Here is a 19,772-nt window from a genome sequence, read left to right as displayed (position 1 = left end):
AAAATACAAAAAAACTAGCCGGGCGAGGTGGCGGGCGCCTGTAGTCCCAGCTACTCAGGAGGCTGAGGCAGGAGAATGGCATAAACCTGGGAGACAGAGCTTGCAGTGAGCTGAGATCCGGCCACTGTACTCCAGCCTGGGTGACAGAGCGAGACTCCGTCTCAAAAAAAAAAAAAAAAAACTCATCCTCCACTTTTCACCTTCCATATCTAATCCATCACCTAAGTCCTGTCTATTTTACTCTCTAAATTTTTCTCCAATGCATCCCTTTTTCATTCCTGCTGCCATTTAGCCCAGCACCTCATCAAAGGCCACATAGCGGAGGCTGCAGGCGAAGACTACTTCAGCCCAAGATTTCAAGGCTGCAGTCAGCTCTGATCACACCACAGCACTCTAGCCTGGATGACAGAGTGAGACACCACCTCTTTAAAAATGGATATAATTAATAAAAATAAAATTTTGAAAAAAAATTTTAAAGGCTGAGCAAAGTGGTTCATGTCTGTAATCCCAGCACTTTGGTGGAGCAGGGCAGGAGGATTGCTCAAGACCAGGAGTTCAAGATCAGCCTGGGAAACAGCTAGATCTTGTATCTACAAAAAAAATAAAAAATAAAAAAAAAAATTTAATTAGCCAGGCATGATGGTGTACCTCTGTTGTCCTAGCTACTCAGGAGGCTAAGGCAGAAGGATCGCTTGAGCCCAGGATTTCAAGGTTGCGATGAGCCCTGATCACACCACTACACTCCAGCCTGGGTGACTGAACAAGACCCTGTCTCTAAAAGAGAAGAAGAAGAAAGGTCACACAGCAGTGCAGAGCCACTTTGTATGTGGATAAAACACCCACCATGATGCCTTCTTCCAGCAAACAGTCCCTAAGTGCCTACTATGTGCCAAGCACTGTGTTGGGCCCTGGGAGGCTGGTGGTGACACAGCAGAACTGCGCCCTCCCGGAGTTCCCAAACCTCAGAATCCCCCTTCACTAGCACCACTCACCACACCCATGAGGTTCACAATGATGCCCCCGCGTCATTTAGAAAGGATTATGTTACACCTGGTGTATGCTGTATAGGAAGACAAGGGTTTATGTCACCATGCCAGAAAGATTTCCATGAAAATGTTCTTCATTTCTTTTTTTAACACTGGCCACTGAAAGTGGTGCCCTCTCACCCGCTTTCTGGCCACTCCCAGAAGTCGTTCTGCCAAATCTGGGTCCTCAGGACTCTCTCCCCTACTGTGCCCTCCCAGCCTCCACATGCCCCATGGGTCTACACAGTGGTGTACTGGTAAAGCTTTACAAACTGGCTCTCTGGAAAAAAGAGAAAAGCCCCAAGTTGTATGTTTGCCAATTTCTGTGGTGTAAATACTTCCATTTACAGGATGCTACCAATGTCATCCTGGAATACAAAACTAGGGAGAGATACACAGTAGCACACACAGTATTTCTATAACCACCCAGCCACAGTAAATGGAAATAACCTGCAGGGCATTCACTACTACACATAGTAGCAAAATAATGGGGAAGTGATGAGCTTTGAGTATTTGTTATATTTTTAAAACATAATTTAGGCCAGGCACAGTGGCTCACACCTGAAATCCCACCTCTTTGGGAGATTGAGCCCAGGAGTTCTAAGACCAGCCTGAACAATATAGTGAGACCCTGTTTCTATAAAAAAATCAAAAACTAGCCAGGCATGGTGGTGCAAGCCTGCAGTCCCAGCTACTCCAGAGGCTGAGGTGGGAGAATTGCTTGAGCCTGGGAGGTCAAGGCTGCAGTGAACCATGATTGCACCACTGCACTTGGCCTGAGCGACAGAAAGAGACTGTCTCAGAAAATAAAAAGAAAAGAAAAAATTAAAATAGTTTATATCATTGAAGCTTATATAATTTCATTTTTAATAATGGCTGAGTTTAACAACTGGCTTGCACAAATTCCTGAGCATTTAATAATCATCTCCCGTGAGCGGGTATGAGCCTGCCCCAGCACACTCGGGGTGCCACTCAAAGGAAGCCCTTCTGCTTCCACTGGGGCAAAGGATTTTGATTTGTTCCTAAGGTTTTCCTCTATCCCTGAGGCTTCCTCTTTCATTGGGAGAAAGCTTGCTCCACCCACCGCCACATGACGTCAAATTTTAAAACAAAGGTGCGAGCCACACGTTTTACTGACCTCATTCCCCTTTGTCATGCTCATGTGAGTCAATTCACGCCATAGAAACAGGTGCCAAGGCAAAGCTCACTTCAGCTACAGCTTGGAAATAGTTAAGCAGAATGAAAATCATTCCCCTTCTCCCCAGAAGCCTCATATCCCTGCCGAGCCCTCGTGGAGGAGTGCTAGGGCTTCAGGAATGATGGAATCTAAAACACAGCCTTCTTTGCTTAGCAATATTCATCCCTCATTAAGCAAACCTATATTTAGGATTGCTTATTTCTTCAGGGTAAACATTTTCTCTGCACCTGCTTGGCATGAAAAAAGAGAAATGAGTCATTCATTTCCAAGAAGGGGCCACTCGGCACCATTTACCATTGCAGACCACACACACACACACACAAACACACACACACACACACCTTCCAGAGCTACAGTTCATCTGACCAAGTAAAGTTACAAAACCAACACGAAAAGACCCAAACCTCAAGTCTTTAACAAGTAATGAAAATCCTCGGTGCTCTCCAGGGATTCTTCCATTTGCTGACCATTTCCATGTTGTAAAACCCTCTCTCTTTTCATTATCAACTCAATTTAACACATGTTTAAGTCATTACCGTGTCAGGCCCTTGGAGCTGGAAACCCAGTAAAGAGAATCTGTTTAGAAAGACTGAGGCTTATGTCATTCAATTTAGAAAGAATTTCATTCATGTTTTTATTATTTTTTAACTTTTTTTTTGAGATGGAGTCTTGCTCTATCGCCCAGGCTGGAGTGCAGTGGCACAATCTCAGCTCGCTGCAACCTCCACCTCCCAAATTCAAGCGATTCCCCTGCCTCAGCCTCCCAAGTAGCTGGGATTACAGACACCTGCCACGAAACCCAGTTAATTTTTGTATTTTTAGTAGAGACAGGGCTTTACCATGTTAGCCAGGCTGGTTTCAAACTCCTGACCTCAAGTAATCCACCCGCCTCGGCCCCCCAAAGTGCTGGGATTACAGGCATGAGCCACCGTGCCTGGCCAACATTTTTTTAACTTTGGTTCCTGAATATGGTGAGCTCCTCAGCTGTTCTCCCAAGGACTTGGGACCTGAGGATCCCTCTTTTCAAAGGGAATAGGGGAGACAGACATAGAGATGAAGTACTGGTAGCTTAAAAGCATCTGCATTCAAAATCTGTGCAAGTAGAGAAATAGGACAGAGAAGGGAATCCTTAACTCTCATGGTCAGGATCTGGAAGGCCAGGGACGCCTTCCTCAAGAAAAAAAAAAAAAAAAAGGCTAACTTGAGATGGGTTTTGAAGGATGCATGGAAGTTTACCAGATGAATTAGGACTGAAAGGCCCTTCCAAGGGAAAAGAACAAGAAGCACTAGACAGACTGTTCAGAAGGCCATTGAAAGAAGAATTTTAGGCCCGGCGCAGTGGCTCACACCTGTCATCCTAGCACTTTGGGAGGCCGAGGCGGACGGATCACTTGACGTCAGGAGTTTGAAACCAGCCTGGCCAACATGGTGAAACCCCATCTCTACTAAAAATATAAAAATTAGCTGGGCGTGGCGGCACACGCCTGTAGTCCCAGCTACTCAGGAGGCTGAGGCAGAAGGCTCACTTGAACCCAGGAGGTGGAGGTTGCAGTGAGCCGAGATCACAACACTGCACTAAAGCCTGGCAACAGAGCAAGACTCAAAAAAAAAGAAATTTATACAAGTGGAGTATCCCATGGTGCTGTAGATCAGGGCTTCTCAACCTCAGCATTACTGAGGTTTTGGACTGGATAGTTCTTTGTTATGGGGGCTGTCCTGTGCATTGCAGGATGTCTAGTAGCATCCCTGGCTTCTACCCATTCTATACCAATAGCATCAGCCCCCAGGTTTTATTAAACCCAATGTCTCCAGACATTGCTGAAGTCCCCTGGGGCACAAAATCACTCCAGCTTGAGAATCGCCACTCCAGGCATTATTCTTGCTATGACACTAGGATAGAAATTTAGGCAGAGGGGACGCTGTGGGAAAGCAAAATTGATATTCCCTTGTCCTGTGGCCATCACATCTGTGGCTTTCCAAGCATCTCACAGCCCAGCGAGGTTCAGTGACTGCTGCTCTCGGTGACTGAATGGATCAGGGTAATTGGCAGCGTCATAAATATCAAGGGCAAATACAAAGGCCACAGGACAGGTCAAGGAACCTGGACTCCAGGGCCACAGCTCCCTCTCTGCCCACACCATCCATCACGTGAGGAGCTGCAAACGGCCCCTATTTCAGAAAGACAGTGATCTGGGGGAGTTGCAGGGAAATTTGGGTGCTGAGGCAGACTGAGGTTAAAGGTGCAGTTCATTTATCCCCGGCAGCTTTTTGCTCTGTGAGTAATGAACGGTAGGAACGGCCCTGGGCAGTGCACAGCCTTCAGAAAGAGCCAAAGGGAGAAACAGCTTGTTATTTCAATGGCTTAGCTCCATCTCTGGGATGCGGGGGGTAACTAAAGGCCCATTCGCATTCCTTATCAGAGTGCAGCTCCTGCTCAGAGTCTGGGAAATCCTTGTGGCTCTAGAAAAGAAGTTAGTGGCCCTGTGCTGGAAGTGGGGAGAGGGGACAGAGCCTTCAAGATGAGCCAGCCTGTGCCCCTGGGACAGAATCCTGAACCAAGCTTCAGAGCTGCCAGATTCCTGGTCCCCGTTTCCCATGTGATTAAATCTGAAATTACTGGGCATGGTTTCCAAGTTCCTGGGCCTCTCCAGCTTTGTCTCCCATCTCCACTCTTCACACCCAACGGTCTCCCTGCCTACAAAGAGCTACTTGCAGTTCCCAGAGTAAGCCCCACGGCTGCACTTTGCTAACGCTCTTCCTTCCACTCAAATGCCCTTCCCACTTGCATCTCCACCTGTCTGGCAAACTCTGCATAGCTTGAATACTAGTTCCGAGGCTGAGCCCCTCTTGGCCCCCACTCTTCAGGTACAATTGTCCCCTCCCACCACTTCCTGTGCAGTCTCTGCCAGCACACCAGGCCTCTCCTTATCTGTCCCTCCATCTGTCCCCTGCTCCTGCTCCTGTATATCTGGTGACCATGTCCTCCTCTTTCTCCTCCTCCTCCTCCTGACTGCAGCACCCAGCACCATTCCTAATGCAGAGCAGGTGCTCCCATGTTTGCTGAACAAATAAAATCACTCCACATCCTCTCACCACACCTCCCTGAGTGCACAGGAAAACAGGAAGGGTAATGCAGGCCTGCTCTGTCCCACCTCTACAGCTGGCTGTGTGTGGGGGTGGGGGGGCATGAGCACACACACTTGCACTCACTCCAGGACTCTCCTAACCTTTGACTTTTGCTGCATCCAGCTCTCCTACTCTCTCAGGATGGTTTTCCTCTAGGCCAGTAGAGGTCACTCTTTCTACCTGAAGTGTGAATGGCTAGCAGTTCACATGCTCCTACCCCAGATAACCAAGGTGTCGTAGTGGGACCTTGGGCACCTTTGCAGAGGAGGTGCCAGTGATGTGTGTGAAGTGTGGCTCTGGACTGGCACCAAGGGACAGCCAGCTGTAACATACTCTTTCCTACCCTGCTACAGGGAGTAAACAGGCCGCTTCCTGCAGCAGACGGGGCTGGGACAGATGTTAGTTGTCTTGGGAAGAAAAACGCAGGTGTTTTTTCTGGGCATCTGGAGTGTGTGAGGACTAAGTCAGCAACTGGCAAGTAACGAATGGTAAAGCTTCCCCTGCGAGTCCGTGGAAGACCAAGTGAGGATGATGCTAAAGGCTTCCAGATCCAAGAAAAGATGTGGCTTGCCCTCGAGTGACTGGTGACACATCAGGATGCCCCAGAAGGATTCAGTGAGAAGTAGGGTTAGGTGAGGGGCAATCTGCAGACATAGCAGTTTATGCTATTTTTTTCTGTTTTTTTAAATAATCAACCTTCTCTCTCTACCCTCATTACCAGAAGTGATTCATGAGAAATGTAGGGCTCCCCAAGAGGGCTGATATCCCTAAGAGGAGGTAATGAAAATATAGCAAAATGCCCCACAGCAAGGACCGCAGGACCTAGTGTCAGGGCATCATTGACAAAGCTACAGCAGGGATTTCGATTTCAAGGTGGTGCCAGGCCCACCTTTTGCATCCCATTGGCTCACACCTCCATGAGATCAGGAACCCATGACAAGGACTCCCTCCTTGCCCAAACTTCAGTCAACCTCCTCTGGCCCTCTTTTCAAGTGAGACTTGTCCAGGCCTCATGACCGAATCCAGTTTTGGCAGAGAATCTTGCTGAGCCAGGTTATTGAAACCCTCCCCAACTTAGCCAAACCAGCTCCTCCTCCTCCACCCTTGAGACTTGATCAAGGGTCTTAGTGGTCTTCCCTCCACTCCCTCACCCTGCCCATGGCCTATAGATCCCCATTTGTCCCTGATGTATTTAGAGTTGAGTTCCATCTCCCTCCCATATTATCATAGCCTTGAAGAAAATATTCCTTGCCATTTTAACAAGTGTTGGAATAATTTCTTGTATATCCTGTCTGTCTTATGCATCACTAGCCCAGTGCCTGACACAGAGTCAGGCATCCTGATTCCTACTGGTTTAATTAATTCACAAATGCTATGTCAGTGTCTAATAATTTTATCTATAATTACTTATAGATAGAATTATTTCTGGCTGGATGCCCCAGAAGGATTCAGTGAGAAGTAGGGTTAGGTGAGAGACAGTCTGCAGATGTAGGAGTTTATGCTGGTTTTTTCTGTTTTTTTAAATAATCAACCTTCTCTCTCTACCCTATTTATCAGAAGTTATTCACGAGAAATACAGGGATCCCCAGGAGGGCTGATATCCCTAAAAGGAGGTAATGAAAATACAGCAAAATGCCCCACAGTGAGGCAATGAGAAAGGCAGGAGGATGGAAGCTGAGAATAGACTGAAGGTGGTGGGTCAACTGATAATAAAACGTCAGGAAGTCCCATGGCATGGTCTCTTCCATTGGGGAGACTATTTCACACTTGGTGGCTTCATACATGGCCACATCTGTTCTGCTAAGGAGTACCTAATGCCCAAGCCTTCCTGGTCAGAACCAAGAACAAAGCTCTGCTAACCAAAGAATGGAAAGCATATCCCAAACTGAAAAAGGGACCCATCTCTATGCTTACATTGTGGCTACTCAGAACAATGTCTTTTCTGAAATTTTGATCAGAGAACAGATCAGAGAACACCACCTCCTAGCACAAACACCATGAAATGTTGGGTAAATATAATAAGCAGCCTTTTCAATCTTGACAGAGCCCTGAACAAAGGAAATAGAACTCCCCAGGGGCCAAGAAAAACCATGAGCTGCTGCTGTGAAACCTGGCCAAGAGGATGGATTCAGGAAGGGGCATGAGCTTGCAACTCCCAGGGGGATTGGGGATTACAGAGAGTGGGTCTGATGAAAAACAAAAGTACAAACTAGAAAAGAAAAAATTCTCACCAACTCAGGTGGATGATAAAGAAATCTTAGCTTAGACTTAAAGTGGAAAATAAATAAATAAGATAGTTATCCGGGAATTCATGAACACAAATCTGACTTCACATAGATTTGGGACTCAAATTTATCCTACCCAACTTGGTCTGGAACCCCTAGGCTAAAAAAAGTCACATAAAATTTGGTTCTCAGCTAAATGATGCCCCGGGGAATTGGCAAAAGCCAACCCTCTGAAGTTGGATATATTATTGGAAGATCTAATCTTATCAACATACCCATTCTCTCCAAATGAATTCATAGATTCAATAAAGTCTCAGTCAAAATCCTAGCAAGTGTTTTTGCGGAAACTGATGTTATTCTAAAATGCATATGGAATGAAAAGAGTCAAAAATAATAAAAATAGTTTAGAGAAAGAGCAAAGTTGGAGAGCTCACACTACCAGATTATCAAGACCTTCTTAAGAAAGTTGTGACATTTAAGACAGTGTTGTATTGGCACAAGGATAGACAAACAGACTAATCAGACAAAGGAGAAACCACCACATACAGTCCCCTGATTTACAGTAATAGTAGTGCTGCAGTGCAAAAATAAACCTTGACCCCTACCTCACACCATGCCAGAAAAAGGCAATTCCAAATGAATTGTAGATCTACATGTGAATGGTAAAACAACATTTCTAGGAAATAATATAGGAGAAAGTCTTCATGACCTTAAGGTAGGCAAGGATTTCATAAGGTCTTACATATGATTGTAATGATTTTAGAAAATGCAAAAATGTGTGATAAAATGTTGGGCACAGATTATAGCTCACATTTATAATTCCAGCACTTTGGGAGGCCAAGGTAGGAGGATCACTTGAGGCCAAGAGTTCAAGATAAGTATGAGCAACATAGCAAGACCCTGTCTCTACTAAAAATAAAAATAAAAATTAGCTGGGTATGGTAGTGCACACCTGTAGTCCTAGCTACTCAGGGAGCTGAAGCAGGAGGATCACTTGAGCCCAGGAGTCCAGGGTTGCAGTGAGTTATAATCACACCATTGCACTCCAGCTGGGTGATAGAATGAGGCCCTGCTTCAAACAAATAAAATAAATAAAATGTGTGATAAAATAAATATACCGAATTTCCCTACCACTCAGAAATTGACAAAAATACCTTTGAAAGTATGTTTTTGGAAAGTGGTTGCATCTTCCATCTCCCTCACCCAAACTAATAGTGGATTATCCACTATCTTACACTGTTCTCTTGCTTCATCAGTGAGTCTTTTCTCAAAAATAAATAAATAAATAAAATAAAGGCCTGTAGTCTTCTAGACAGCAAAAACTGAATCAGCACTAATACAGCCATAGGGACCCGGGCTGTGGGCATCTCCTGGACAGAGCTACAGTCTGATCTTCTCACTTTACAGATGGGAGAGCAGAAGCCGCCAGGGTTACTTGACTTCACTGGTAGAGGCAGGATGGTATCCAGAACCCTGATCACAGTGCTCTTTCCAACACATGTCTGTTGTTGGGGATGTCTAGCAATGCTGCCCCTAAAGCAGTACTCTTCGTACCTGCTGAGGTCACTGGCTGCACTCCTCCTGCCCCCGGGGCATCTCAACACATCACCAGGTGGTGGTGATGCCACCCACTGACTGGGTTGATGCTCCCACCTCCACTGAGTCTCAACCCTCCTGACACTAAGCCCAGTGGCATCAAGCCACACAGTTCCTTGGTGGTGTTTTCCAAAGTTTAAGGACAGCCAACTATTTATCTTATCCCATTGACGGTGAGAACTGAGTGAGAAACAGAGAGCTGCCTGAGTTATTTCATTTTATTTACAATTATTTGAAATCCAATGCTACAAGACACTGGTACCAACATAAATTAATTTTCCTTGCTTGGAAGCTGATGAATCTCTCCTTGTCTTGAAAAGGACTCTGACAGCTCTGGGCTTCAGTGAAAGAGAGCTATTGTTTTCTTAATTAGGAATTCATGGAACTTGTAGGTACAGCCAGGGCCAGCCTGAGGGGCGGAGGTGGCCCATCTGAGAGGCGGTTGTGAGATAGACCATTTATAAAACTATGGGTGATGGATCCCAGGAGGCTGCTGAATGGAATTATTCAGGAAGCATCACCATGTGTCCATTCTCTATCTGGTAAAGAGCTTGTTTTTCAGCTTGCATCCCTATCAGGAGTTCACCCTTCCAGCCCACTGGAAAATATAATCTTTCCCAGTATCCGCCATGTTGAACCCTGAGCACACCCAGGAACAGAGGCGGCAGACTCAGGCAGAGATGCAGGACTGTAGGGGATGAAAAAGAGTGGAAGCTACACCCAGGTAAAGGAACGAGTCCCCTCCTCTGTGAAGCGTCCCCTGACCACCCTCAGCTACTGCAGTTCTCCCTCTCCTGGGATCCCACTGCCCGGTGGGTAACCCCAACATAGCCAGTAGCTCCTTATATGGGAACAGTTGGCTTGAATGTGTCCCACATGACTGAGAGCTGCTTCATCTCTGAACCCAGGGACCCAGTACAGCAGGAAGAAAACATGAGTTTGGAGTAAAACAGCTGGAGGGTTAGTACCAGCTCCATCACTTGTGCTCTGCAACGCCTGGCAAGTTATATCGCCTTGTCATGCCTTGGCGCCCAGTGGTAGAATGGGTTTCACACTGGCGCTGCCTTGTAGGTTGAAGTAAGTTAAAGGCCAGGTGCGGTGGCTCACGCCTGTAATCTCAACACCTTGGGAGGCGGAGGCGGAGGCGGAGGTGGGAGGACTGCTTGAGCACAGTAGTTCAAGACCAGCCTGAGCAACATTAGGAGATCCCGTCTCTACAAAAACAACAACAGCAACAACAACAAGTTGTATTTTGAAAGCATCTAGCACAATGTCTGGTCCATAGCAAGTACTTAGTAAATGTTAGCAATTAATAATAGACGTTATTAGGAGTTCATTTATGTTTGTTTCTGTTGCTGCTGCCGCTATCTAACAGAAGCAATTAACAGAGCGTATCTGAAGAAGCAAAACTCCACAGAAATCAATACAGAGCAGACTTAAAGAAATATTTGAGCAGCCCCAACACGATCCCAAATGGGGACTTGGTGCAAATTACAAAAAGGTTCCCACAAGACACTTGCCTACCATCTGTCAAAATTGTTACAGTCACTCTCCTGATCTACGGTGTCTGCGATTTCCAAGCACCCCGCCCCCAAGGTGTGCAGTGTGAAGCACAGCCTGCTGTAAATGACAAGAGGAAGTTCACAGTCAGGAAGCAAGAATCAGGGCCTCAGGGAGGGAAGCCGCAGCCAGGTGGCCCGCAGCAGACAAGAGCGGCTCAGGCCCGTGGGAGCACGGCTGGTGAGCTGGAACACAGAAATGAGAGAGGAGTCAACACGGGCCTCTTAGCCCCTGTCTAGAGATCAGTCCACCTCTTTGCAGAAGAGCTTGTATTTTTTGATTTGCGTTATAACTTTGAGAGAGTAAGAAAAAAAGGCAACATGGGTTGATCAGCCTTGTATTAAGAATTTTCTTACGGAAGTAACTCAGGAACGGAAAATCAAATACTGTGTGTTTTCACTTGTAAGTGGGAGCTAAGCTATGAGGACACAAAAATACACAGTGATAATGGACTGTGGGGCGTGAGCGGCAGGAGGCTGGGAGGGGGGTGAGGGATAGAAGACTATTGGGTACAGCGTATTGCTCAGGGGATGGGTACGCCAAGATCTAAGAATTTACTACTAAAGAACTAATCCATGTAACCAAAAACCACCTGTACCCCTAAAAATTACTGAAACTAAAAAGTAAACAATAAAAAATGTTCTTACTGAATAGCGCATGTACTTCTTTCCTTAGAAAAATAGAAGCAGAGAATTTCTGGTTCAGCAAAATGGTGAAGTGAGCTAACACAAAACCCTTCCACCACAAATACATAGAGATTTTAGATAAATCAATAGAAAAAAAAACTATATTTTAATCAACTTTTTAAAAAGTTTTCCTCTAATTAGAAACCCCATTCCTAAATGGTGCTGGAAAGGAAATATATCAAAGAGAGAGGAGTAACCACCTGAGAGGAGCAGGCCCAGGAAACCTCTCTCCTGGTCTAATGAACAGAATGGTAAACAGCACGTGGTCACCAAGCCTTTTCTTTCTGTCTGCCATAGCCACATACCAAGCCTTCATTTTCTTTCTTTTCTTTTTTTTAATGCCAAGTGTAAATGGAACCCAATTTGGGGGAGCAAATGAGAATGGATTGAAACAGATCATCTGTAAATTTCCCAAGCCGATCCAGCAGTCATTCTGCAAACTTCCCACCTCCCTACCCTCTCAACGGATTGTGGCTTTAATGAACATTATTTCTACCACTAGAGGGCCACGTACAAAGTGGAATTTAAAGGCCTTGCCACCCCAAAGCATCTCTACCACTAGATAAGAGCGGTCTGAGATTTCTCCACCAAAGACTCATTGTTTGGGGTTAAGCATTTAAAAGGCAAAGGTCGAATGGAGGCAGGGGAGAGGCAGACCTGACCTTCCTGTGGGGTCTAGAGGAGCAGGAAGAGGAAGTTGCTGATGGTGGCAGAAGGGCACAGAAGGCCCATTCCGCGGCTCTGGCCCTTGGCTGGGGCCTGGGTACCCCAGATGCACTTTGGAAGCCCTTGAAACCTGAACTCCAGGGAGACGGGGGTGAAGTCAAGGCCTTGAGTAAATCGGCAAAGGGAAAATTAAGAGGATCAATAAAAGAGTTTAATGAAACATAAACAGGTTCAGGGAGGGCTTAAATAAACTCATGGTCAATCCATAGCAGGTTGTTAAGGAGCCTGCCTGACTCTTGGAGGTTGATGTTTCGGAAAACAACCGTGTACTCCTCTCAGGCGTTTCTGTGGATGGTGCCTGAAGCTGAATTCCTGGCTGCAGAACCCAGGGCTGACCTGCAAAAAGGGGCAAGCGGGGGTTCTCTTGTCAATTTTTAATTGTGGGTCCAGAATGGGAGCCAGGAGGCTGAACCAAAAATCTTGGCACGCAGCACTTGGGATGGCTGGAGGAAACTGAGGATGCTGAAATGGGAGTGGCAGAGCCAGAAAGTCCCTGTGAGCATGCCTGCAATTTGCAAGCTGGCTGCAGCCCTGGAGGCAGAGGGCACAGGGCACAGGGCAGATGGGCAGATACCAGCACCACTAGGACCTCACCCCTGCCCCCATGAATTTCCACGGCTCCCCACTCAGCTACCCCTCCCATAAGGACCCAGGAACACAGGATCACAGCCATGTCACATGGGTGCCCCAGCAATCCAAGAAGGCTGACTCAGGCCCTCTCTCTGCCCCCAACACCATCTTTGCCCGGATGCAGGTGCCCCATCCTCGTGCAGAGAAGGGGTGCCCACAAGAAAGTCCACCCTGGGGAGAAGGGTTAATTCCCTCTGCTTCCGTCTTCCTCGAGCTACTGGACATTTGCCCTCCCAACCCCAACAGTGCCAGGATTCCCAGGACTGTGCTGGAGGGGCAAGCCCAGGCCCCCACTCTGATTGCTGCTCACCTGCCTCCCTGGAGCTCTCCTCCAGGGGGAAGCAAAGGGCTCCTGCCTGGCCAAGGCTCTTCTTCCATCAAATGTTTCGCCTTCCCTACAGCAGCAAACAAACCTCAGTGAAAGACGTCATCTCTTCACCAAGGAGGAAGTCCTATGATCCGAGGCCCCAGCATCGCGCTCTAAATATGGAGCCACAAAAAAGAAAATACTAAACACAACCCTGTGACATTTCCCGTAGTAAACTGCGCAGCCCAGCAAGGAGAGCTACGCTCCTCCGGAGGCCTCCTGTTTCCAAGAAAGTAGGAGCTGAGTCTGCTAGACAGGGTGTGCTTCGCTCCCAAATTCTCCAAGGTCGGCTAGTTACATCTGGCTTCTGGGTGACGTCCTCACCTCCTACCCTCCCTTCCCTGGGCTGATAATCAGGAGACAACACAACCATCTCCAAGCTTGCTACGTGGGGCCGTGGTTCTCATATGAATATTCTCTTTCTGGCCAACTCCGGAGACCCAACCATTTCTCCACACATCCCTTGGGCTCAGGCCTCCAGATTTGTGGTCTGCTTTGCTTCTCCCCTTTGAGATCGTCCTTAAAATATTCCCATCCCGAGAAGGGCCTTTTGATAACTTTCCTTGCTCCCCCTCCCCTGCCCCCTCCCCCCGCCACTTCTCTCCCTCCTGGTCACTCCCCAATATCTACCTCTGCACACCTTCCCTCCCAGGCCCCAGCCCTGGCCTCACAGTGACCAGGCTCTCCAATTTCCGTCTAGAGTTGTAAGCCACCCACAGTGCTCAGAAATGCCACCCCAGCATTTGGGGAAGTCCTGAGAGGGACCTGAAATAGACTAGGTATACCCTCACCCACCTGCATACAAACCTAAAACCTTTTGTTTATACTGACTTGACAGTAATTCCACTTTCTAAGTCCCCATTCTCTCAACAGTCATGGAGGGGTTGTGTGTGGAAAGTCAGTAGAGAAGGGAAGAAAGTCAAATCTTCCCAAAGAGATGTGTCCTTTGGCCCTTCTGATAATTTCTCAGCCACTTCTGACTACAACAGTGCAATGTGTAACCTTATTACAGATAGATATTGCTATAATCCTCAGCCCAAAGCCCCATCTCAGAGCCAGAGTGGCTGCCTACCCTCTCTCTCTCGCCCTCCAGCAAAGGGGGCCGGGCCTGGAAGAGAAGCGGGGAAGACAAGGGAGATAGTGCTCATGCCCCCGAGGGGAACTTCAAAGAGCAGTCCTCTCTCTAAGCCACTGCTCACTTCTCCCTCCACCTTCAGTTATGAGCTTGGAGGATTGCCAGCTCCTTGCAGCAGGCCAGGTCTAATGAACTGTGCCACGGCCACCTGTGGTTTCTTGTCGTGGAAGCTGCACGCTGCAGGGATGCTCACTCTGCCCTAGCTCCAAGGCACAGACGGTTCAGAGAGAGGCTGCCCATCTCCCCTGCCCACTGCTAGAATGTGCACTCCTGCGCTCCCTTTGGGGCAAGGACTTCTCTCTCTCGGGGGCAGTGCTCTGTGCTTCTCTTAGCCAGCCTCCAGATTCTTCACGGTGGGGAGCACGGAAACTTCAAGTGCCTCCCGTGGCCCACCCGGCGAAGCTGGTGGAAGGTTGCCCTGCTGCCCTCTTCGGGAGGGTGAATCAAACTATGGGCCTCCATGCCAGCCCTTCCCCAGGCACCAGCTACTAGAAATAGACATCTGCCCCGGGGTTCCTGAGTCACCCTCAAACCTCATGGGCCATTCTCATGAGTGTGGCCCCTCCATACATGTGCACTGATTTGACTGGAAACAGCCTTTGCCCGCAGGGAAGGGAGGTGAAACGGATGCTCACTGCCCTTCTACTCTGCTCCCTTCCTCCCACCACAGCTGTCAAAGGCAAAGGAGGAGGATCATGGTACAGGAAGATGTCCAGGAGCCTGATGGATGGCCTCTGCTCTACAAGCCTGGAGAGCTGCTCCTCACTGCAGTGGGCCGTGCTCCAAATACAGGACACAGAGAACGCAGTGCCTCTGTCTGGTGACATGGAGCCACGCCAAAGAAGGAAACTAGCCACTCAGGTGTGATGTCTTCATTTATGACTAGCTCTAAATACTTAGATTTTTGCCCTCATTCAACCCAAAAATCTCAGGGGCAGTATGTAGCCAGATAAGATAACCAAAAAAAAAAAAGGTCTCAACAAGAGCCACTGAGATTCAAGATGTCAGTGTGCAGTTGCATCGTCCCTTCAGATGAGGGAGAGGCAGGTTGACTAGGAGGAGGTATAGAGCCTTGCAAGGAGGGGCCTGGGAGTGGGAGAGCTGGGCCTGAGTCCCAGGTACGGAAGTCTAATTCAGCCACCCTCTCCCATGGCCCTTTACATCCCTCCCCTGTCCTCCTAGACTCACTGACAGGCAAACCCACTTACAAAACCTCAAGGAATGGCCAGGCGTGGAGACTCACGCCTGTAATCCCAGTACTTTGGGAGGCCCAGGTGGGTGGATCACCTGAGGTCAGGAGTTCAAGACCAGCCTGGACAACATGGTGAAACCCCGTCTCTACTAATAATACAAAAAATTAGCTGGGCGTGGTGGCACGTGCCTGTGGCCTCTCTCTGAGCCGTCTGTGCCTTGGAGCCAGGGCAGAGTGAGCATCCCTGCAGCATGCAGCTTCCACAACAATCCCATCTACTTGGGAGGCTGAGGCAGGAGAATTGCTTGAACCTGGGAGGCCGTGGTTGCAGCGAGCAAAGATCGCGCCACTGCACTCCAGCCTGAGCGACAAGAGCAAAACTCCGTCTCCGTCTCAAAAAAGAAAAAACCCTCAAGGAACTTCTCACGTCCTATGGAACTGCAGGAAAGGAGCCAGCTGGGTGCTGGGTGACGGTGGGCCAGCCTCTGAGCCTGTGTTTCAACAGCTTTAAGATGGGAGACAATAGGATCAGATGGTTGCAAGCAGAGACCATCTCTCCGTGATTAGAGAGGGCAGCAAATGAGCCACCCAGAAAACAGGACTCCTGTGGCAAGGCAAATGGGTCTAGGTTTGAGGCTCTGGCAGCTTCAGGACTAAGCAGGTCAAAAGATCGGCTGCACCTCCATCCTTGTCCAAACAGCCACGTGGCCCGGCCGCCCAGTTAGAGAGGCGCCCCTCCCGCTTGTGGGCGGGGCCTGGACGCGGGGGTGGTCTGGGAGGGGCTCACAGGTTAGATTCAGCCCCCAGGGCCACATCCGAGTGCTTTCCTGTAGGAAACAACCGGTGCACATGGTGTGTCTCTGTAATCTCCACCTACTTTTCAGGCTTTTTTTTTTAAACAATAATTTCAACTTTTATTTTAGATTCAAGGGACACAAATACAGGTTTGTTACATGTGTATATTGCATGATGCTGAGGTTTGGGGGAATGATCCCATCACCCAGGGAGTGAGCGTGGTACCCAATAGTTAGTTTTTCGGCCCACATCTTCCTCCCCTTTCTAATACCCTGCAGTGCCTACTGTTGCCATCTTTATGTCCATGAGTACCCAATGTTTAACTCTCACTCATAAGCGAGAATATTCAATATTTGATTTTCTGTTCCTGAATTAGTTTGCTTAATATGATGGCCTCTAGCTACATCCATATTGCTACAAATTGATTTTGTAGCAATCAATTTTTTTTTGCTACAAATGATTTTGTCCTTTTATATGACTGTATAGTATTCCATGGTGTATATGCATCACATCTTCTTTATCCAATCCACTGTTGATGGACACCTAAGTTGATTCCACATCTTTGTTATTGTGGATAGTGCTCCAATGAACATACGAGTGCATGTGTCTTTTTGGTAGAATTTATTTTCCTCTGGGTATATACCCAGTAATGGGATGGCTGGGTCAAACGGTATTTCTGTCTTAAGTTCTTTCAGAAGTTGCCAAACTGCTTTCCATCGTGGCTGAAATAATTTATATTCTCACCAGCAGTGTATAAGCATTCCCTTTACTCTGCAGCCTCACCAGCATGTTATTTTTTACTTTTAAGTAGCTATTCTGACTGGTGTAAGATGGTGTCTCGTTGTGGTTTTGATCTGCAATTATCTAATGATTAGTGATGTTGAGCATTTTTTCATATATTAGCTGCTTGTATGTCTTCTTTTGAGAAGTGTCTCTTTATATCCTTTGCCCAATTTTTAATGGGATCTTTGGTTTTTGCTTATTGAATTAAGTTCCTTACAGATTCTAGGTATTAGACCTGTGTCAGATACATAGTTTTTTAGTATCTTCTCCCATTCTGTAGGTGGTCTGGTTACTCTGTTGATAGTTTCTTTTGCTATGTAGAAGCTCTTTAGTTTAATTTGGTCCCACTTGTCAATTTTTGTTTTTGTTGCAATTGCTTTTGATTATTTAGTCATAAATTATTTGCCAAATCCAATAATTATAATAATATAATAATATAATATTATATAATACAGTAACTAGAGAGAATGTTACTTCTTAGTCTTTTTTTCCCAAGATTCTTATAGTTTGAGGTCTTACATTTAAATCCTTAATCCATCTTTGAGTAAATTTTTGTGTATGGTGAAAGGTAGGGGTCCAGTTTCATTCTTCCGCATATAGCTTGCAAGTTATCCCAGCATCATTCATTGAAGAGGACATCCTTTCCCCATTGCTTACTGTTGTTTACCTTGTCAAAGATGAGATGGTTGTAGGTGTGTGGCTTTATTTCTGGGTTCTCTACTCTGTTCCATTGGTCCGTGTCTGTGTTTGTACCAGTACCATGCTGTTTTCGTTACTGTAGCCTTGTAGTATAGTTTGAAGTCAGATAATGTGAGTGCCTCCAGCTTTGTTCTTTTTGCTTAGGATTGCCTTGGCTATTCAAGCTCTTTTTGAGTTCCTAGTTTTTTCTAATTCTGTGAAAAATGACATTTGTGGTTTGATAGGAATAGCCTTGAGGGAAGAGGCAATGCAATAGAGAAAATGGCATTGAATCAGTACATTGCTTTTCAGGCTTTTAATCTCTTCTCTCTATCAGCAGGCTTCAAGCTGGGTTTCTATTCCCCCCTCACTTGAACATCCTAACCTCTGCCACTGACACCTAGCAACCTTTCCTCATTTCTTAGTTCAAGTTCAAGATGAGAGAAAGAATCTGATTGCTCTAGCTCAGCAGGTTGTGCCAGGAGACAATCTGGGGCCACCCCTGGACCAGTGAGTTGTAGCAGAAGGGTCACATAATAAAACGCTTCACTCGCCCACAGCCATTGGTGGCTCCCTGCACTGGGGTGGGAGTGCCAGCTGGGTGGTGATGGGCCTGCCCCCACACAGGCGGAAGTGTCCTTAGGTTTAAGCAAGATGGGGAGTGTGTGGCTGTGTGCCTGGGGCATGGCAGGTGTCAAATTCCTGCCGGCTCCCCAGCCCCATCCCCTCCGCTCATTTTAAGGAGGGACAACCTTACTGGTAGTCCCTGCCCTCCCTGGGTGGCATCTCTAAGTCACCACCACTTCCTGCCTTCCCAACCAGGGCCTCCTCAGAGCACACTGTTTAAGGGCATGGAACTAGGGCAGGGGCAGTGGCAGTGGCAAAGCCAGCCAAGTGGCAGCAACCTCCTCTCACCTGCCCGGAAGGGATGGATGGAGGGAGCTCCTAGAGAAGAAAAAGGGAGCAGCAGGAGAGTGTACTGCCAACACCACGGGCTTTGTGCTTCCCTGCCCCACTTGCCACAGGGGGCCAAGGGTGGCCTAATCATTCCTTTTTCTGTTCTGCCCAAAACCTCTCTCTCAGAATGCTTTTGAGCAATCCCCAATTGTCCCTTCTCCCCGATGGTGGCCAGGCTTTGACAGGATCCAAGGGAGAGCCATCAAATGACAAAAGGCAGGAAGAACAGAGGCAACAGGAATGCAGGGAGGGTGGGAGTGGCAGCAGGACAATTTTTCTGTCTTCTTTTTCCTAAATTTAAGAGCCTGGTTTCCTCTGGATGCTTAGACGTATGTACTTGAGCATGAGCAGCAAGATCCATTTCATTACTAATGAAAGCAACATTGGGTGGAGCTTCTGGGGCTGAATCCTGACTTCCGGTCAGGCTCAGTACCAGTGCAGACTCCTCCAGCAAGTTCCATGACCTTACAGAGCCTCAGTGTCCTCCTCTGTAAAATGGGGATGACAGTAGAACCTAGCTTATAGAGGCAATGCGTGCTCTCAGTAAAGAGATCTATGTGCACAAGTTAGCACAGAAACTGGCATTTACTAACTGTCCAGTAAGTGACGCTCTTTATCCCCTTTGGGGGAGACAGGCAAAGAGACCATCACCTTCCCTGTCGAGGAGTCTGCCCAGGAACTGTACAGCTCAGTGGTGTTACAGGAACAGAGCTGCCTGGCTTGAGAAGCTGTATGGGGAGCTGGACTGTTTTCTCATCCTTTTGGTTAATATTCCAGGCATCTGTAAAAAGTAAGAAAAGGATTGCTTTATAGGACAGATCTGCCCATTTTTCCCCCCTTCTTTTGCCCCCAGGAAATGTCTGGTCTTTGAAAGCCAGGCTTTGTGCAGTTCTCCAGTTCATTTCCTGCTTCACCTGGTTCTGGAAAATAGGCTCACCGAATATCTAATGATTTTCATTTTTCTCTATTGCTTGGCCTCTTCCTTCTCTGTATTTCATATTCCTCTCCTCTTTTTGTGTCTAGCTGAAGACTTGGATCTTATTAATGTGGCTGGCCCTTCACCTTCTCCGTGGAGCCCCTGGGTATTGGAATA

General features: G+C 47.4%; 1 pseudogene; it reads right to left on the bottom strand.

Moving 5' to 3' along the window:
• LOC112617181 overlaps positions 1-14,846 on the bottom strand; it is a 26,043-nt pseudogene extending 11,197 nt beyond the window's left edge.
• Between the last annotated feature and the right edge of the window lie 4,926 nt (positions 14,847-19,772).

This window comes from Theropithecus gelada, unplaced genomic scaffold, assembly GCF_003255815.1.
Source record: "Theropithecus gelada isolate Dixy unplaced genomic scaffold, Tgel_1.0 HiC_scaffold_15884, whole genome shotgun sequence".
Classification (NCBI taxonomy): domain Eukaryota; kingdom Metazoa; phylum Chordata; class Mammalia; order Primates; family Cercopithecidae; genus Theropithecus; species Theropithecus gelada.
The sequence above is the reverse complement of the archived record's forward strand: the minus strand, read 5'-3'. Positions and strand labels throughout refer to the sequence as shown.